This window comes from Emys orbicularis, chromosome 3, assembly GCF_028017835.1.
Source record: "Emys orbicularis isolate rEmyOrb1 chromosome 3, rEmyOrb1.hap1, whole genome shotgun sequence".
In the NCBI taxonomy this organism is placed as follows: Eukaryota; Metazoa; Chordata; order Testudines; family Emydidae; genus Emys; species Emys orbicularis.
In genome coordinates, this window is record NC_088685.1 from 110923260 (window position 1) to 110938911 (window position 15652).

Consider the following 15652-nt stretch of genomic DNA (forward strand, 5'->3'; position numbering starts at 1 on the left):
TAAAATGAGCTGGGCTAATCTTCACAATGTTTCATAAAATCTCATTTCATAATATTTTTGCATTTTCATGCATGTACAAAATAAACATTGCTTTACTGAGGATGCTAACAAAATATATATTTGATTGTACACTAGTCATTAAACAAACATACCTGAATTACAACTGCCAGAGGGGAGAATCTTAGAGCCCAGTCTTTCAATCTGATCAATGTGGGCACACACTTGTGCCTCTGGGGATTCCCAACGAAGTCATGAGTTTAGGGGACTGCACTAGCAGATCCAATTACAAGATCAGGGTCATAGAGATTGAAGCACCAACTCTGAAATACTTAGGGTACGTCTTCACTACCCGCCGTATCGGCGGGTAGCAATCGATATATCGCGTCTCGTTAAGACACAATATATCGATCCCTGAACGCGCTCACCGTCGACTCCGGAACTCCACCAGAGCGAGCAGCGGTAGCGCAGTCGACGGGGGAGCCACGGCCGTCGATCCCACGCTGTGTGGACCCCAGGTAATTCAATCCAAGATACTTTGACTTCAGCTACGCTATTCGCGTATTTATTTGTGTATGCAGTTTTGTGTGCACAGTAATTTGTGGGTTCTAAGGCCAGATTTTGTATTTGTAAAAGCAGCATTGGCATATCATCTAACTTTCTAACAAGCACATTCCATATATTTAGATGCTGTTATTAAAATTTGCTTCAAATTTTGCATAACACTTTGGAATTTTCAGGCTGAAAGTTGAATAGCTGTACACTTCTGTTAATATTTATAAAATTGATTATTTTGTTTCTACTTAGGTTTTGCCCAGCTCATTTTAGCCTTGTTGTGCTCAAGGAATTATATCACAAATGACTAAACAGAGGATGCTGAATGGCTCAGATGATTAGGGAACAGTCCAAATCCCATTAAAGTAGATGAAGAGGCCCCTATTTACTTCAATGTGTGTTGGATCAGGCCCTAAGAAATTAGAACCTTTTACCTTTAAGCCACTGAAGTCAGTGCTGATTAAAAGAAAGACTACCTGAGAACAGATATGTATATATACAATAAGTTGGTCTCTGTTTAGTCCTCAGTAGACAGGTGTCAATTTCAGAAAATCCATCTCAACTTGCAGCACTCTGCACCCTTGTTGGAAGTTTCAGTATAAAGATATAAAGGCCAAGGGATAAATGGGCATAGAGAAGGAATTACTCTCTGTCTTGGATGTGATCCCTCCAAATTAGGGATCAGGCACATTGCCATGGCAGTGAGGGGAGGTTTATATCCATTCTGTGGGCCTGATCCAAAGCCCATTTAAGTCCACAGAAGTCTTTCCATTGACTTCAAGGGGCTGTGGACACAAGCATGAGGATTTATTTGAAAACTTCTAGAAAAAGAGCCAAATTACTTCAATGGCATCTTAAATTAAGGGCCAAATTCTTCCCTAAATCACACTACTGTGAATCTGAAGCCATTAACATTAAAGCCACAGAGGTAACTCCAGATTTACACTGTAAGCAGAATCTGGTCCTTATTTAGCTTTAAATTGTAACAAATAACAGTTTGAAGTTAACTGCTGTGACCTGGGAATAAACGAATCCGTCACCTCCAGAATGTTCACAAAGAAAAAGTGAACAGCACATTGTGCTAAATCTTGAGTTGCTTGGTTGCAGGGAGATGTAGATTTTTGGTGGTTATTGGATCCTGGCTTGCGTTATAGATGCTCACAGCCCAGCTGCAGCCAAACACACAATTCTTGCTAAATTAAATATCACAAATATAATTTTAAAAGTACAGCTGCCACCCTTTAAACTTAAGTTGAGGGGATTTTAAGAAGTCATACTACAGCAGACCTGCTTTACCATTGACCTTTTCACTAGAATGACAAGGATTGCTCACTCAAAGTACATCACTATTTCCTGCCCCAGCATCACACATAATGTACACATTACTACCGGATGGAAAATATGTATAAAAAAAACGTACACATTGCCAGAGTCCAACTGAACACAGACTTATTTCCACAGGATGATTGCTCAAAAAAAAAAAAAAAAAGAAAGAAAGAAAGAAAGAAAAAAAAAAAGCTACATAGGAGCCAAATTCATCTTAAACACTTCCTTTATTGGTAAAAGTTCCCAAATTAACCACAGTTCTCCTTGAATTGATCAAATAACTGCTATCAGAGAGATGGCAAAACAGCCTGCAGTACACACAGCCTTGTCAGTCAATTAACAGCTCATTGATCTTTCTGATCACATTGCTTTTAAAAGAGGGGGTAAATATTTTGCATCTGATTGCCTAATCTAGCCATGCAGACCACTCTGGAACAGTTTCCCTGAGGTATTTGAGCCTATCAGATAATACTGCACTTAACTGTCCTGGTTGACCATGTTCCAAAAAGGACATATTGAATCTAGCTGTATACATAGCAGAAAAACTGGGATTATGCAGATATGTAGCTAAATGAGGGAACTGTGTAAATAGTTAATCTTCTCACATGGCTACTTATTTCCCTTGAGAATAAGTTAAAGCATGAAAATTGATGGGTAAAACATCAATAATTGCCCATGTGCACTTTAAAAAGTTCTGTTGGAACAACTGCAGATTTGATAGACATGAGTCATTGGTGGGATTTTTATAACAACACAAATCCTAATAATATTGGATAACTCAAACTTGTGGAAAATAGGGACTCATGTAGCATATTCCACTATATGTACTCGGAAGAGTTGGAAAAAGTACATGAGATTACGGAAAGAATTAAAAAAAAAACCCTAAATGCAGAGAAATATGTTAATCTGAGAGAAATTTCGCACTTTTCAAGTGACAGATGAAATAAATGCATGAATTTAGTGGCAATTCTGAAGGTCAAAAGAAAGGAGAACCAAAATGTTAGTGTATAAACAATATATACTCGTTCCCCAAATTACCCACACTTGATATACATTAAAGAGGGCAACCAAAATCTTAAAGAGTTTAGACTGATAATGTTAGCAGAATGGATTTATGAATGTTACAGATTTTCATATCTCTAAATTTCTCATATAAATACTGAAATAGTTGTTAATTTTCACACAAAAAACATTGCAAATTTGGCCAGGGTGAAGTTTCAATATTTCTATTGGGGAAAGCAATTTTTGTATCCTGGTAAAGTTTCTCTCCTGTAAAACAGTGAGTATTCCCAAATTTTACCCAAAAGATGTTTACAATTTATTTGTGGAAATATAGCATAATTTTTAGAGCAAAAATATATAGAAAAATATATGAAGTGAAATCACATTTTAATTTTTTTTAAACAGAGATAATTGCTGCATTTTAATGGAAGTGAAATTTTTTTAAACTAAAAATTATCCATTAGCAAAGATAATTGTATAATTTAAAAACATCTATGCCTCCTCTCATATCATGTATCAAAATAAGCAATTCACATTTCACACTAAAGTACTGATGCCTGATCCTACAAACACTTACTCATCTAACTAGACCTACTGACTTCAACAGAACTCATCACATGAGTACGAACTACACCTGTGAATAAATGTTTGCAGAATCTGGTCCTCCATTCACTTTTTCACATATACCAATCATTGTGTACAATCTTATTTTAAATCTTAGGGTTGTTTACTAAATCCTGAGCTCACTGTCTATAAAAACAAGATTATTTGCACACTTGGGACCAATCCTGTTCCCACTGAGTTTTTCTGTTGTTTCCATGGTCACCTGCAGGGGCCAGGAAGGGAATTTACTCCCCCTACTTTTCCTCCAAAATGTATACTGGGGTTTTTTTGATCTCCTTCCTCTGAAGTGATGGCCACAGCTGGAGATGGGACAGTGGACAGGACCAAGGCTCTGAGGTGACACGAAGCATTCTCTCTCTCTCTCATGTATGAAGAGCTTCAAAAGGATCTTACAAAACTGGGTGACTGGGCAACAAAATGGCAGATGAAATTCAGTGTTGATAAATGCAAAGTAATGCACATTGGAAAACATAATCCCAACTATACATATAAAATGATGGGGTCTAAATTAGCTGTTACCACTACAGAAAGAGATCTTGGAGTCATTGTGGATAGTTCTCTGAAAACATCCACTCAATGTGCAGACAGAATGTTGGGAAAAGCAAACAGAATGTTGGGAACCATTAAGAAAGGGATAGATAATAAGACAGAAAATTTCATATAGCCTCTATATAAATCCATGGTACGCTCACATCTTGAATACTGCATGCAGATGTGGTCGCCTCATCTCAAAAAAGATATATTGGAATTGGAAAAGGTTCAGCAAAGGGCAGCAAAAAATGATAAGGGGTATGGAACTGCTGCCATATGAGGAGAGATTAATAAGACTTAGACTTTTCAATTTAGAAAAGAGACGACTACGGGGGGATCTGATTGAGGTCTATAAAATCATGACTGGTGTGGAGAAAGTAAATAAGGAAGTGTTATTTACTCCTTTTCATAACAGAAGAACTAGTGGTCACCAAATGAAATTAATAAGCAGCAGGTTTAAGTCAATCAAAAGGAAGTATTTTTTCACACAACACACAGTCAACCTGTGGTAAAACCTTTACATTGTGCCCCCCACTCTCAGCAGGCACCAGTCATCTCTGGCAGAAACCCCCAACCCCACCACTCCAGAGCAGGGCAGAAGCCCCGAGCTCCCCTTCCCTCCCCCCACCCTCAAGTCCGGTAGGCAGAGAATGGGGTGGGGGTCTCCAGGAGCCGCACTTTAACTGTAAAAGAGCCACATGCGGTGCAGTTTGGCCACCCCTGGTATATATCATCGTAGCAACATTTTAGGCTATCCTGATGCATGAATTGCTGCAAGCCAGCATGTATAATAGTCAGTTGTGTATGGTCTACTGCAACTGGTAATCCTCATTTGAGATAAACATTCTAGACATTACGTAAAAATATATAGGCCTTTCAAAGTATGAAACCAGGTAAATACAGTATTTTACTGTTTGAAGTTAAGCGGATTTCTAAACTACACCAGACAAAAACAGAACATTAACCAGCACTATTAATTAACGTGAGTGCCACTTTTTAGAGGAAACACAAAATTCAGTTGCATAGGAAAATGGGCAGCTCTCTGTTATAACTTAGCCCAATCCCTCCCACCCTCCTGGACAGTCAGCAGTCTATTGGAAATGTACCCAAATGCCTGGTCCCACATGCGTCTAAACTCCAGGCTTCTGGGTATACAGTAGGCACTGTTTATATCTCTGTGTCTCTAGGGAACACTCTAGGGCAACATCCATTGTACTCAGTCAAGCTAAGCTGATTTACACCAGCTTAGGATCTTCCCCTTACTTATATAATGCTTTTGATCCACAGACCTCACAGTGCTTTTCAAATGAAAGTAAATATCATCCTTCCCACTTTAGAACAGGGAAATTGAGGCACAGACCCATGAAGTGACACAGCAGGTCAGTGGCAGAACTAGGAATAGCACATATATAGTGCTTTGTATCCTCAGAACTCTGTACAAATACTAATTAGTTAATATTCTTTGGGAGAGAGTCGCTGTGTTGCCAACAAAAAGCACATACTCTATTTTAATTAGACTCTGCTGCTGTGTTTTAGCACTCAGAACACCTAAAAGAACTAATTAGCTTGCTTATTTAGATACACCCTCCACCCCCACCCCATTTGCAACATTTTAGGACACCCTGTTCACTTGGAGATGGTGAATCACTGCAAGCCAGCATGCCCAATTGGTTCCTCAAAAGACACAAAAGGTGTAAAAATAGCTCTTGCAGATGAAGGAAGAACAGCGTCAGCAGCCAGATGAGCGTGGGTGATCAGATAAGGGTCTGTTGTTGCAAAGGGCAAATTATTAAGAGAATGCTTGTCTTTTTTTATTAAGCTTTGTTCTTCCTGCTTGAAATAAGCCATTTGCAATGCATAATAAATGACAACACCTGACAAGCTCTACTCCTCCTATAATTGCAAGTTTCATACAGACTCAGGAAGCAGTTTGAATGTAACCGAACGTACACTGAAGGTGTCACTAAATATAAATAAAATAAATAAATGAGCCAAATACAAAGCCTAAAAATAGCCAGGACTACCCACCGCGTATGAACTTGTGTGTCTATTTGGCAAGTCTAACACCAACTTTATTTGTTTTATAAACAATCCTACCTTTATGCAAAACAGCTTCCTCTTTCTAAATTTAACTTGAGAACATGAGCTATACTAAAGGGAAAAAAAAATACAGTTCTTAAAGTTGCTGCTTTTCACTCAGAGCACTGAAAGGCTGGCCGAAGAACTAATATGTGACAAAACAGCATAGAAAACATACAGGAGATTTATACTCTAACATCTCACAGGAAATAGCCAACAGCTCTTTAACAAAAGTTCCCAATGGATAGTCAATTAGAGTATGAAATAGATTCAGAAAAACGTAACTGTGCACTTGAAACAATACTTCCCTTTTGCTCACCAAGCAAAGGCACATTTAAACACTGTAGCATGGCCATTTTACAAATATATTTCATCACACTGTTTCAAGTGGAGGAGGGGGGATCAAAACCTGGACCTTACGCACCAAGCCCAATATCACTTGAACTAAAGAAGTCTTTACCTGCAAGAAAATAGAAGGCCAAATACTCACTAGGATTAGTTACTAGAGGAGGACATAATCACATGCAGTAGACCAGTGAATGACCAATCCTGAAAGCACAATGGTCTCAAGTCTCATTTACATTAGAACCTCAGAGTTACGAACACTATAGTTACTAATTGATCTGTCAACCATACACCTCATTTGGAATCAGAAGTACGCAATCAGGCAGCCGCAGAGACCAAAAAAAAAAAAAAAAAAAAGAGCGAATACAATACAGTACTGTGCTAAACGTAAACTAATAAAAAATAAAGGGAAAGTTTAAAAACATTGACAAAGTAAGAAAACTGTTTCTGTTCTTGTTTCATTTAAATTAAGATGGTTAAGAGCCGCATTTTCTTCTGCATAGAAAAGTTTCAAAGCTGTAGTAAGGCAATGTTCAGTTGTAAACTTTTGAAAGAACAACCAAAACGGTTTGTTCAGAGTTACAAACATTTCAGAGTTACGAACAGCCTCCATTCCCAAGGTGTTTGTAACTCTTAGGTTCTACTGTACACTAAGGCTGCATTACACCACTCTAGAATACAATTCACTCCCACTTTAAGATCTCTTTACACTGCAGAAGTGGTGTAAAGTGACCTTAGTATCAGAGCCGGCACTAGGCATAAGCAAACTAAGCAATTGATTAGGGGCCTGAGCAGCTCAAGGGGGCCCCTATTTGCTTTTTATTAATAATTAATTATTATGATTGTGATGGGGGCAAAACAGTCCTGTTTAGGGCCCTCAATGGTCTAGCACTGCCTCTGCTTAGTGTAAATGACAATCCGACCCAATGGAACTACTCAGCGTAGTAAGCACTATGCTCAGGTATGCTTATAAGACTGGGGATTTTCAAAGCTCTATAAAAATATTAACAAACAAATGAATCTTCAGAGAGTTAAGTACTATTCCCATTTTATGCCTGGGGATATTGAGGCACAGAATGGCTAGAGTTGGGATTAGCACTCAAGAGCTTTCACAGATTCATAGATTCCAAGGCCAGATGGCACCATTGTGATCATCTTGTCAGACTGCCTCTATAACACAGGCCAAAGAATTTCCCCAAAATAATTATCTTAGCAGATCTTTTAGAACAACAGTCAACCTTGATTTAAAAATGGTGAGCTATGGAGAGTCCATCACAACCCCTAGTAAATTGTTCCACTGATTAATTACTCTCACCATTAAAAAGGTACACCTTATTTCCAGTCTGAATGTGTCTAGCTCCAACTTCCAGCCATTAGATCATGTTATACCTTTCTTTGCTAGACTGAAGAACCCACTTTCATATATTTGTTCCCCATATAAGTACTTATAGACTGTAATCAAATCACCTCTTAACTGTCTCTTTGTTAAGCTAAATAGCAGTATGCTCAACCGACTGTACATAGCTGTAGCCAAGTAACTGCCCTATGCCCGGAAATCTGAGGGTTGGTATGAGTCATGGATGATTTCTACACTGGATGTAGACCGGCTGACTTTGCTCAGTGCGTATAGGGTTACAGATCAGTCACACTGAGATTTCCAGCCCCACTGTCTTCCATCCATAATAGGTGGGTGGCAGGAACTTTGAAAATTTTACATATTACATCTTATAAAATTGTCAATGGCTTTACAGCCCAGATCGTCAAGGCGTCATCCCTTGGCTATACCTTGACACTTTTGGATGCTCATGCCTTGTTAATGTAAAGATAAGTCAGTCAAGGTTAGAGGTCCCTTAAGAATCTCTGTAACTGTCTGAAGTGTACTAGGGCAAAAGTATTGCTGGAAGTACCTTTTTCAAATAAGCTGTGCAAGAAAGTGATCTTTTCTACAATTATGGCTCTACTTAATCTTATGACTCCTTTTGCTTATATCTGCATGGGGGGTTTGTTTCATTATTATTCATTCCTCTTCTGTGGATACAAATACCTCACATCAATCATTTCTGACCTGAAGTTAAACAAAAATGTACAGCTGATCACAAATACAGAATTCACAGTAAATGGGGAGGGGGGGGAAGTGTGCAATATAAATCATTATTGATGCAAATAAATGATTATTCTGGTGTTACATTTTTATTTTGTCAATATTTTAAAATAAAACAAACTTAACTGAAAGTAATATGTTCATTTGGTTAACATTAACTCTAATGGGAAATTTAGGAATATATTGTCTTCTTGATGCATGTGATTAACTCCTTCTGGTAACACCATTGTTTGTGCCTAATCATAGCTTTGCCTTCCTATCCTCTCCCTTAGCAGTAAATGGTAATAGATAGTGATGTTTTTTTTTACCAGAATAGATAAACATCGTGATGCAAGAAAAATTAGATGATGCTGTTATTCTACAGCCAATGAAATTCTGATCTGAAATTAACAGCAATATTATTATGTAGGAGGAAATATGAATGTAAAATAATTATTAGTAATCTTTAAATACTTGGGGCCATGCTCTGGCTGTAGATATATATGAAGTTAATAGGAGCCACATACCCAATGCCACAATTTGGCACTTAAATTATGATGTTGAAGGCACAGTGACCAGATTTTGAATGTATTGCCTCAGCCAAGCAGTCAGAGCTAAAATTATATCAGACAATGGAAATATGTTGCCAGTCCTTTTAACTCTTTATCTTTTTAAAGTCTTATGGAAACAGAAAATTTTACAGAAGATAAAATCAAATGAAAACATAATGTGACTGAATATTGACAAAATTTAAATCTAACTGTACTGTGTGTGTGCAGCAATCTAAAACACACAAAACATTTTAAAAACACACAAAACATTTTCTCAGGTAGTACAGCTGAGTATGGGACAAATCCTACCCCCTACACACTCTGTGGCACAGAACCAGTGGGCTGCAAACTCCAGGCAGTAGTTCACAGCCCATTCCGACTCCACAGCTGTGAACTGCATGTGGAATCCTTGTGGGGGGTATTCCCTGTGCCAAGCAACAGTTTCCATGACTCCCCTCCTAGCTCTGTGGAGATTAAATTGGGGAGGTTGTGCTCATGTGCAAAGCCTTCCCGACTACACAGCAGTAAGGTGGGTCTCCATGGCTGAAGGGGAGATGTAAACCCTCAAAACATGAGCAGCTGATAGCCCTTAAAATGAAGTATCAGCTGGGCTTGAAATCTTCCTCTCCTGGAGTGGGAGGAGGAGCTAGGAAGGAAGGTACAGACTTCCCCCCCAATCTACAAGGCTTACAGCCCTAGGGCTGCTAGAGTATTCAGGACCTCTGCAGAAGGGAGGGTAAGTGCATCTAAGACGTGCAGGGGCCCAACTGAAAGGCTCCTGCTCCCTTAGCAGGACTTGGCCCAGAGGGAGATGATGAAGATAAATAAGACAAAAACATTTTAGGGTTTTTTTCCCCTTTAGACAAGGGCTTTTCCCTCACAGATTATAAATCCAGAAAGGACCATTGTGATCATCTAGTCTGACCTCCTGTATAACAGAACTTCCCCCCAAATCATTCCTATATAAACTAGAGCATATCTTTTAGGAAAACATCCAATTTTGATTTAAAAATTGCCAATGACAGAGAATCTACCACAACCCCCGGTAAGGTGTTCCAATGGTTAATCACCCTCCTTATGTTCCTATACAATAAAAGGCCAAATTCAGAGGCCACATAACACATAAATGGTTATGTATGTTAGGTGTGGGTAACTGGGGGTAAGTGGTGTAACTTGCACCATTAGGAGACAGAAGATTGAGGTTGAAACAGAAACCAACAAGAGGCAGTAAGAAGTTATAATATTACATGGTGAGGGGCTGCTCTATCTTAAACCTTCTTACAACCTCCTGTTGGCTGCTTTTCTTGCTACAGTCTCACCTTCCTATCCTTGAATGGTGTCATTTTCACCAATTTATACTTGGTGAAGTATACCCTCCCACTTACTGATGTATAATGTACACCACCATTTATGTCATCTCTGAATCTAGTCCAGAATCTCCAAAGCAAATGGAGTAGGCGCAGTCTACATATCATCTCCACAAAGGTAAGGATTAACGTTTGATTGACAGTTACTGTAGGCAGGCAGTTTGGCTCCTAATGCAATTTTTTTCCCACAAAGAAGACCTGTTTGGCTGTGAGAACTACATTGCCACAGGCACGGCTTGTCCTATACACTGACGTACATCCTTGTTGTTTGGTGAAAGGGCAGGACCAGTTAAGTGTCTTGTATAACTAACATTTTGCTTTTTCATCTGTTGATCACATATCCTACCCTCAGCCCCAGTCCCCCTCTTATTTAATTTATTAATATGTATACTGATCTTGCTGTTATACTGAGAAAGATCAGACCCCCCAAAAGGAGGCCAACAAGGTGGTCTGGCTATTATTATTTTTATTACAAGGGGAGAAGGGATGTGATGGGAGAGAAGCTATAGTGAAACAGATCAGTTTAACAGGGATCCTCAGGTTAAAGATGAGAAATATGAGATATCTGCCTGACTGAAATAATAACTACAAGATATTAACAAAACTCAGATTTCATCGTTAACAGTACTCAGGTTTCCACTGCTGATCTTACTCTATGCTTCAAGATGAATTTATTTTAGCCTCCTCTTTTCACTCTGAGTTGTACCAGCACCAGTAGGAAAGGCCACTGTAACTCTGTCTTATGGTAAACAAAAAGTACTGCGAAAATGAACTGCAAACACTGCAGTCAAAACACACGCAAAACAAAAATGCTTACATGTGCCCAGAGCACTCTAATCACTCAGATTTTTTCTTTCCTACAAGAAAAGGTGAAGCTAAAATATTTCAGGACACTTACTAGATTGTAAGATCTTTTTGTTCTATGTTTGTACACTGCCTAGCACAATGGGGTCCTGGCCTATGATTGGGGCTCTTAGCTGCTACAATATTATAAATAATAATAATACTGCCACCACATAAATTCCACAGCTGAAACTGCACTAGGAGATTGCTTCTACTCCCTTACTAGACTGAAGCTAGACTTGCAAAATTACAGTTCTTCTGATGCGTCTTCTTAATACATGAGAAAGGTCACCTACACCTCTGCTAGACTGAATTAAGCAGCTGCCTCAGTCATGACCCAGCTACTACCCAGCAACAGACCCTTGTTTGATTCTTTTCCCCTACTGCAGCTCATCATCTGAACTGAACACTTCACTTGCTCTCTAAATTTAAGAAGAAAATTTTATTTCTGATTTATTTCTGATATCTTTGATAACCCCGAGCACTTGGATGCCACTCCCCCATGCCATTCCTACACCATGGATCCTAAATAATTGCTCTACTAGCACCTCCAAAGTGCTCCCGGTTCATTAGAACAAGCTAGTCGAATTGCTGTTCATATCTTCACAAGCTGGTACTATTTTCTAGCATGAGAGTATTACAGATGTTTGACCCAAAATTCAGCCTCTTATTTCTGATCTGCAAAACTTCAAAGCTAAGAAGATATCAGTCTGTTTTTCCCCTCATAAATTTTCTCAAAGCAGATCGAGTCATATTTCAGGATAACAATTTATCTTTTTCCTTGATCTTGAGTGCATTGTAGAACTAATTTTAAGATGGGACCTGACTTATACTCTGAATATATACAACTGCTTAGTAAAGTAACAGGAGTGCACTGAGAACTGCTTTGCAAATAATTATTTAAAGTACAGTTCTTCACACTAAGACTATGTCTACACTGCACATGCCTTGCAGCAGCATGTAGGGTATGTGTAGCCATATGCGGCAGTGCAAAGCAGTCTGTGTCCATACTGTGGTGTGTCGCTACATGTGTCAGTGAAAAACTCTGGCAGTAAGGAGCCCCCGCATGCCCTCTTTTCCCTCTGCTGGAGTCTTTTAGGCCTTGTCTACATTTCAGAGTTTTAGTGGCACAAGTTAAGCACACAATCAAAAACTGGTAAAATTACATCGCTTGTGCTTGTTCACACTAAGCCCCTTCTGTAGGCAGAGTGCATCCACACTTGGTGCTGTGAGAGCAGTGCACTGTGGGTAGCTATCCCACTGTACTACTCGCCACCTTTTACAGCTAGGAGTTGTGGGAAGACAGAGTGGATCGCAGTGCATCATGGATGTGGGCTCAACCTCCCATGATGCAGTTCTTTCCATCCCAGCGTTCCATGGGCTTCCGACTGCATTTCACGGCGTTTTTCAATGGCCCCTGTTTACTGTGCACCTGCCATCTCTGTCTGAAAGGATGGATCCCGCACTGCTCTCTACTGTTGTGGTCACTGTTATGAACACATCGTGGATGGTCATGCTATATATCATGAGCTTCCAGTCTGAACAGGAATCAGGGTTGCCTGACGTGCTGTGTGCCGTGGAAAGAAACAACACCAGATTACTTCTGGCATTCATGGAGCAGCTGAACATGGTGGACTGTCACTTTGGGCTTGCGAAACAAACACAGAGTGGTGGGATCACATCGTTATGCAGGTCTGAGATGATGAACAGTGGCTACAGAACTTTCGGATGCGCAAAGCCACCTTCCCTGAACTTTGTGCGGAGCTCACCCCAGCACTGCGGCACGGGGACACCAGAATGAGAGCTGCCTTTCAGTGGAGAAGCACATGGCGATCGCAACTCCAGACTGCTACCGCTCAGTTGTGAATCAGTTTGGAGTGGGGAAGTCGACCATGGGGCTGTGTTAATGCAAGTGTGCAGGGCCATTAATCACATCCTGCTATGAAGGACTGTGACTCTTGGCAATGTGCAGGAAATAGTGGATGGCTCTGCGGCAATGGGATTCCATAACTGCGGCAGGGCGATAGATGGCACTCATATCCCAATTTTGGCCCCGGGCCACCTTGTGATGGAGTACATCAATAGGAACGGGTACTTCTCTATGGTATTACAAGTACTTGCAGATCACCCTTGGTGTCTCACTGACATCAACGCGAGGTGGTCCAGGAAAGTGCATGACACATGCATCTTCAGGAATACTGGCCTGTACAGAAAGTTCCAAGCAGGGACTTTCTTTCACAACTAGAAGATTCCAGTGGGGGATGTTGAAATGCTCATAGTGACCCTGGGAGACCCAGTGTACCCCTTACTCCAATGGCTCATGAAGCCGTACACAGGAAATCTGGACAGCAGCAAGGAGCGCTTCAACAAAAGGCTGAGCAGGTGCAGAATGACCCTGGAATGTGCCTTTGGCAAATTAAAAATGTGCTGATGCTGCCTTTATGGCAGGTTGTATCTAAATGAGGAAAACATTCCCATGGTCATAGCATCCTGCTGCATGCTCCATAATATTTGTGAGGCTAAGGGTGAAAAGTTTCCTCTGGGGTGGAGCGCGGAGGCAGATCACCTGGGTCCTGAATTTGAGCAGACAGATAACACGGCTATTAGAGGGGAACAACGGAGGGCTATTCGAACCAGGGAGGCTTTGAGGCAACATTTTGATATTGAGCTCCAGTGATGTGTCGTTCTATACAGCAGTCTGCCATGCTTTGCTAACTTGCTGCCTTGCATGAAAATTGTGACGATTCATGACCAGGATTTGTAGTCAAGCAAATGATCAAACCACCACGAGTAGGAGACAAATAAAGATTGGTTATCTTTCAGAGAGTTTGTTTTTATTAAATACCAATTAACAGCATACACAAAAGGCTTGGTGGGAAGGGAGATAACAGTGCAGAGCAGTGTAGGCTCTCATATTTGTGTGTAAGTCCAGCTATCATTTTGGAATCTTTCCGAGGGGGTGGAGTGAACAGGGTACTGAGACATTCCGGGAAGTTGCAAGGAATGTGTGGGAGAAGTTTGGAAAGGGCATGGAGAGCAGTTCTGTATCAGCTGCGGGGGGTGGGGTGGTGGAGCACGCATGTGTTCTGCCTGGAGCATGATTAGGGACTTCAACATCTTTGTTTGCTCCTCCAACACTTTTATCATCCACTCCTGGCCCTTTATAATGCGCTCCTCACTCTCCTTTATGTCCTGCTTTTCTATTTTAAATTTTTCCTTCAGGGTCTCTCTCCACTCCCTGCGTTCTCTTTTTTCGGCCTCTGAGAATTGTAGCACCTCTCAGAACATGTCCTCTTTACTCTGCCTTGGTTGCTTCCTTATCTGGCGGAGGTGCTCCACCAGTGTGTAAGAGGTTCCTCTGAAGGGCACAAGAAACAATACACAGAAGGCATGACTGCTAGTTCACGCACAGTAATGAATCATTATAGTAAAATACACCTCTTTTAACATACCAATCACTTTCTCACTGTCCTTTGGCAAGCACACATCTTGGCGAATACCCTAAACATGGTGAGTTCGGTCTGGGTGGGAGGGTTGGGCATTCAAGCTGAGGCAAAGTGTCTAGGTGGTTTTTTAAGGGGATCAATGTAGGTGACTAGGGACAATATTGTAAATTCTGCCACTATTTTCCACAGGTGCGGGGTGATTGAAGCTGACATATCACTCCGGGATAAACAAGGATGCACAGGTGCATCTCCTGCATGCGTATGGGTTCAGACCCAGTCCCTATGCTGCTCGTCTGTATGCCGCTTTTGTACCTGCATAAGTGATCGCCGAGTAGCGCAGGAAAGTTTCCTACAATGGGGGAATGGAACAAAGCAGCTCTGCCAAGGAACCTTCAGCAGAGGATTGGGGAGTATCTGCAGGAAAGTTTCCTAGAGATGTCTCTGGAGGATTCCCGTGAAATCTCGGTGTGCATTAACACGCTGTTCTGCTGCATTGCTTAACTGCTCAGGGGAATGTGGAGCACACTCAAACACAGCTATTTCTATCCCTTCACTCACTTCTAGAATATACAAAGCAAAGGACAGCTCTATCAAATGTTCCCTCAAATTTTTTACATGCATGTGTGGAATGAAATTTGTTATGCGCACCAATATGGAGGCGATGTGTGGTGGGGGTGGGGCTGAGGGGTTCAGAGTGTAGGAGGGGGCTCAGATCTGGGGCAGAGAGTTGGGGTGCTGGGGGATGAGGGATCTGGATGGGGGTGTGGGCTCTGGGGTGTGGCTGGGGATGAGGGGTTTGGGGTGCGGGATGGGGCTCAGGGCTGGGGCAGAGGGTTGGGATATGAGGAGGTGAGGGCTCTGGGTGGGGCTGGGGATGAGGAGCTTGGAGTGCAGGCTGCCCCGGGG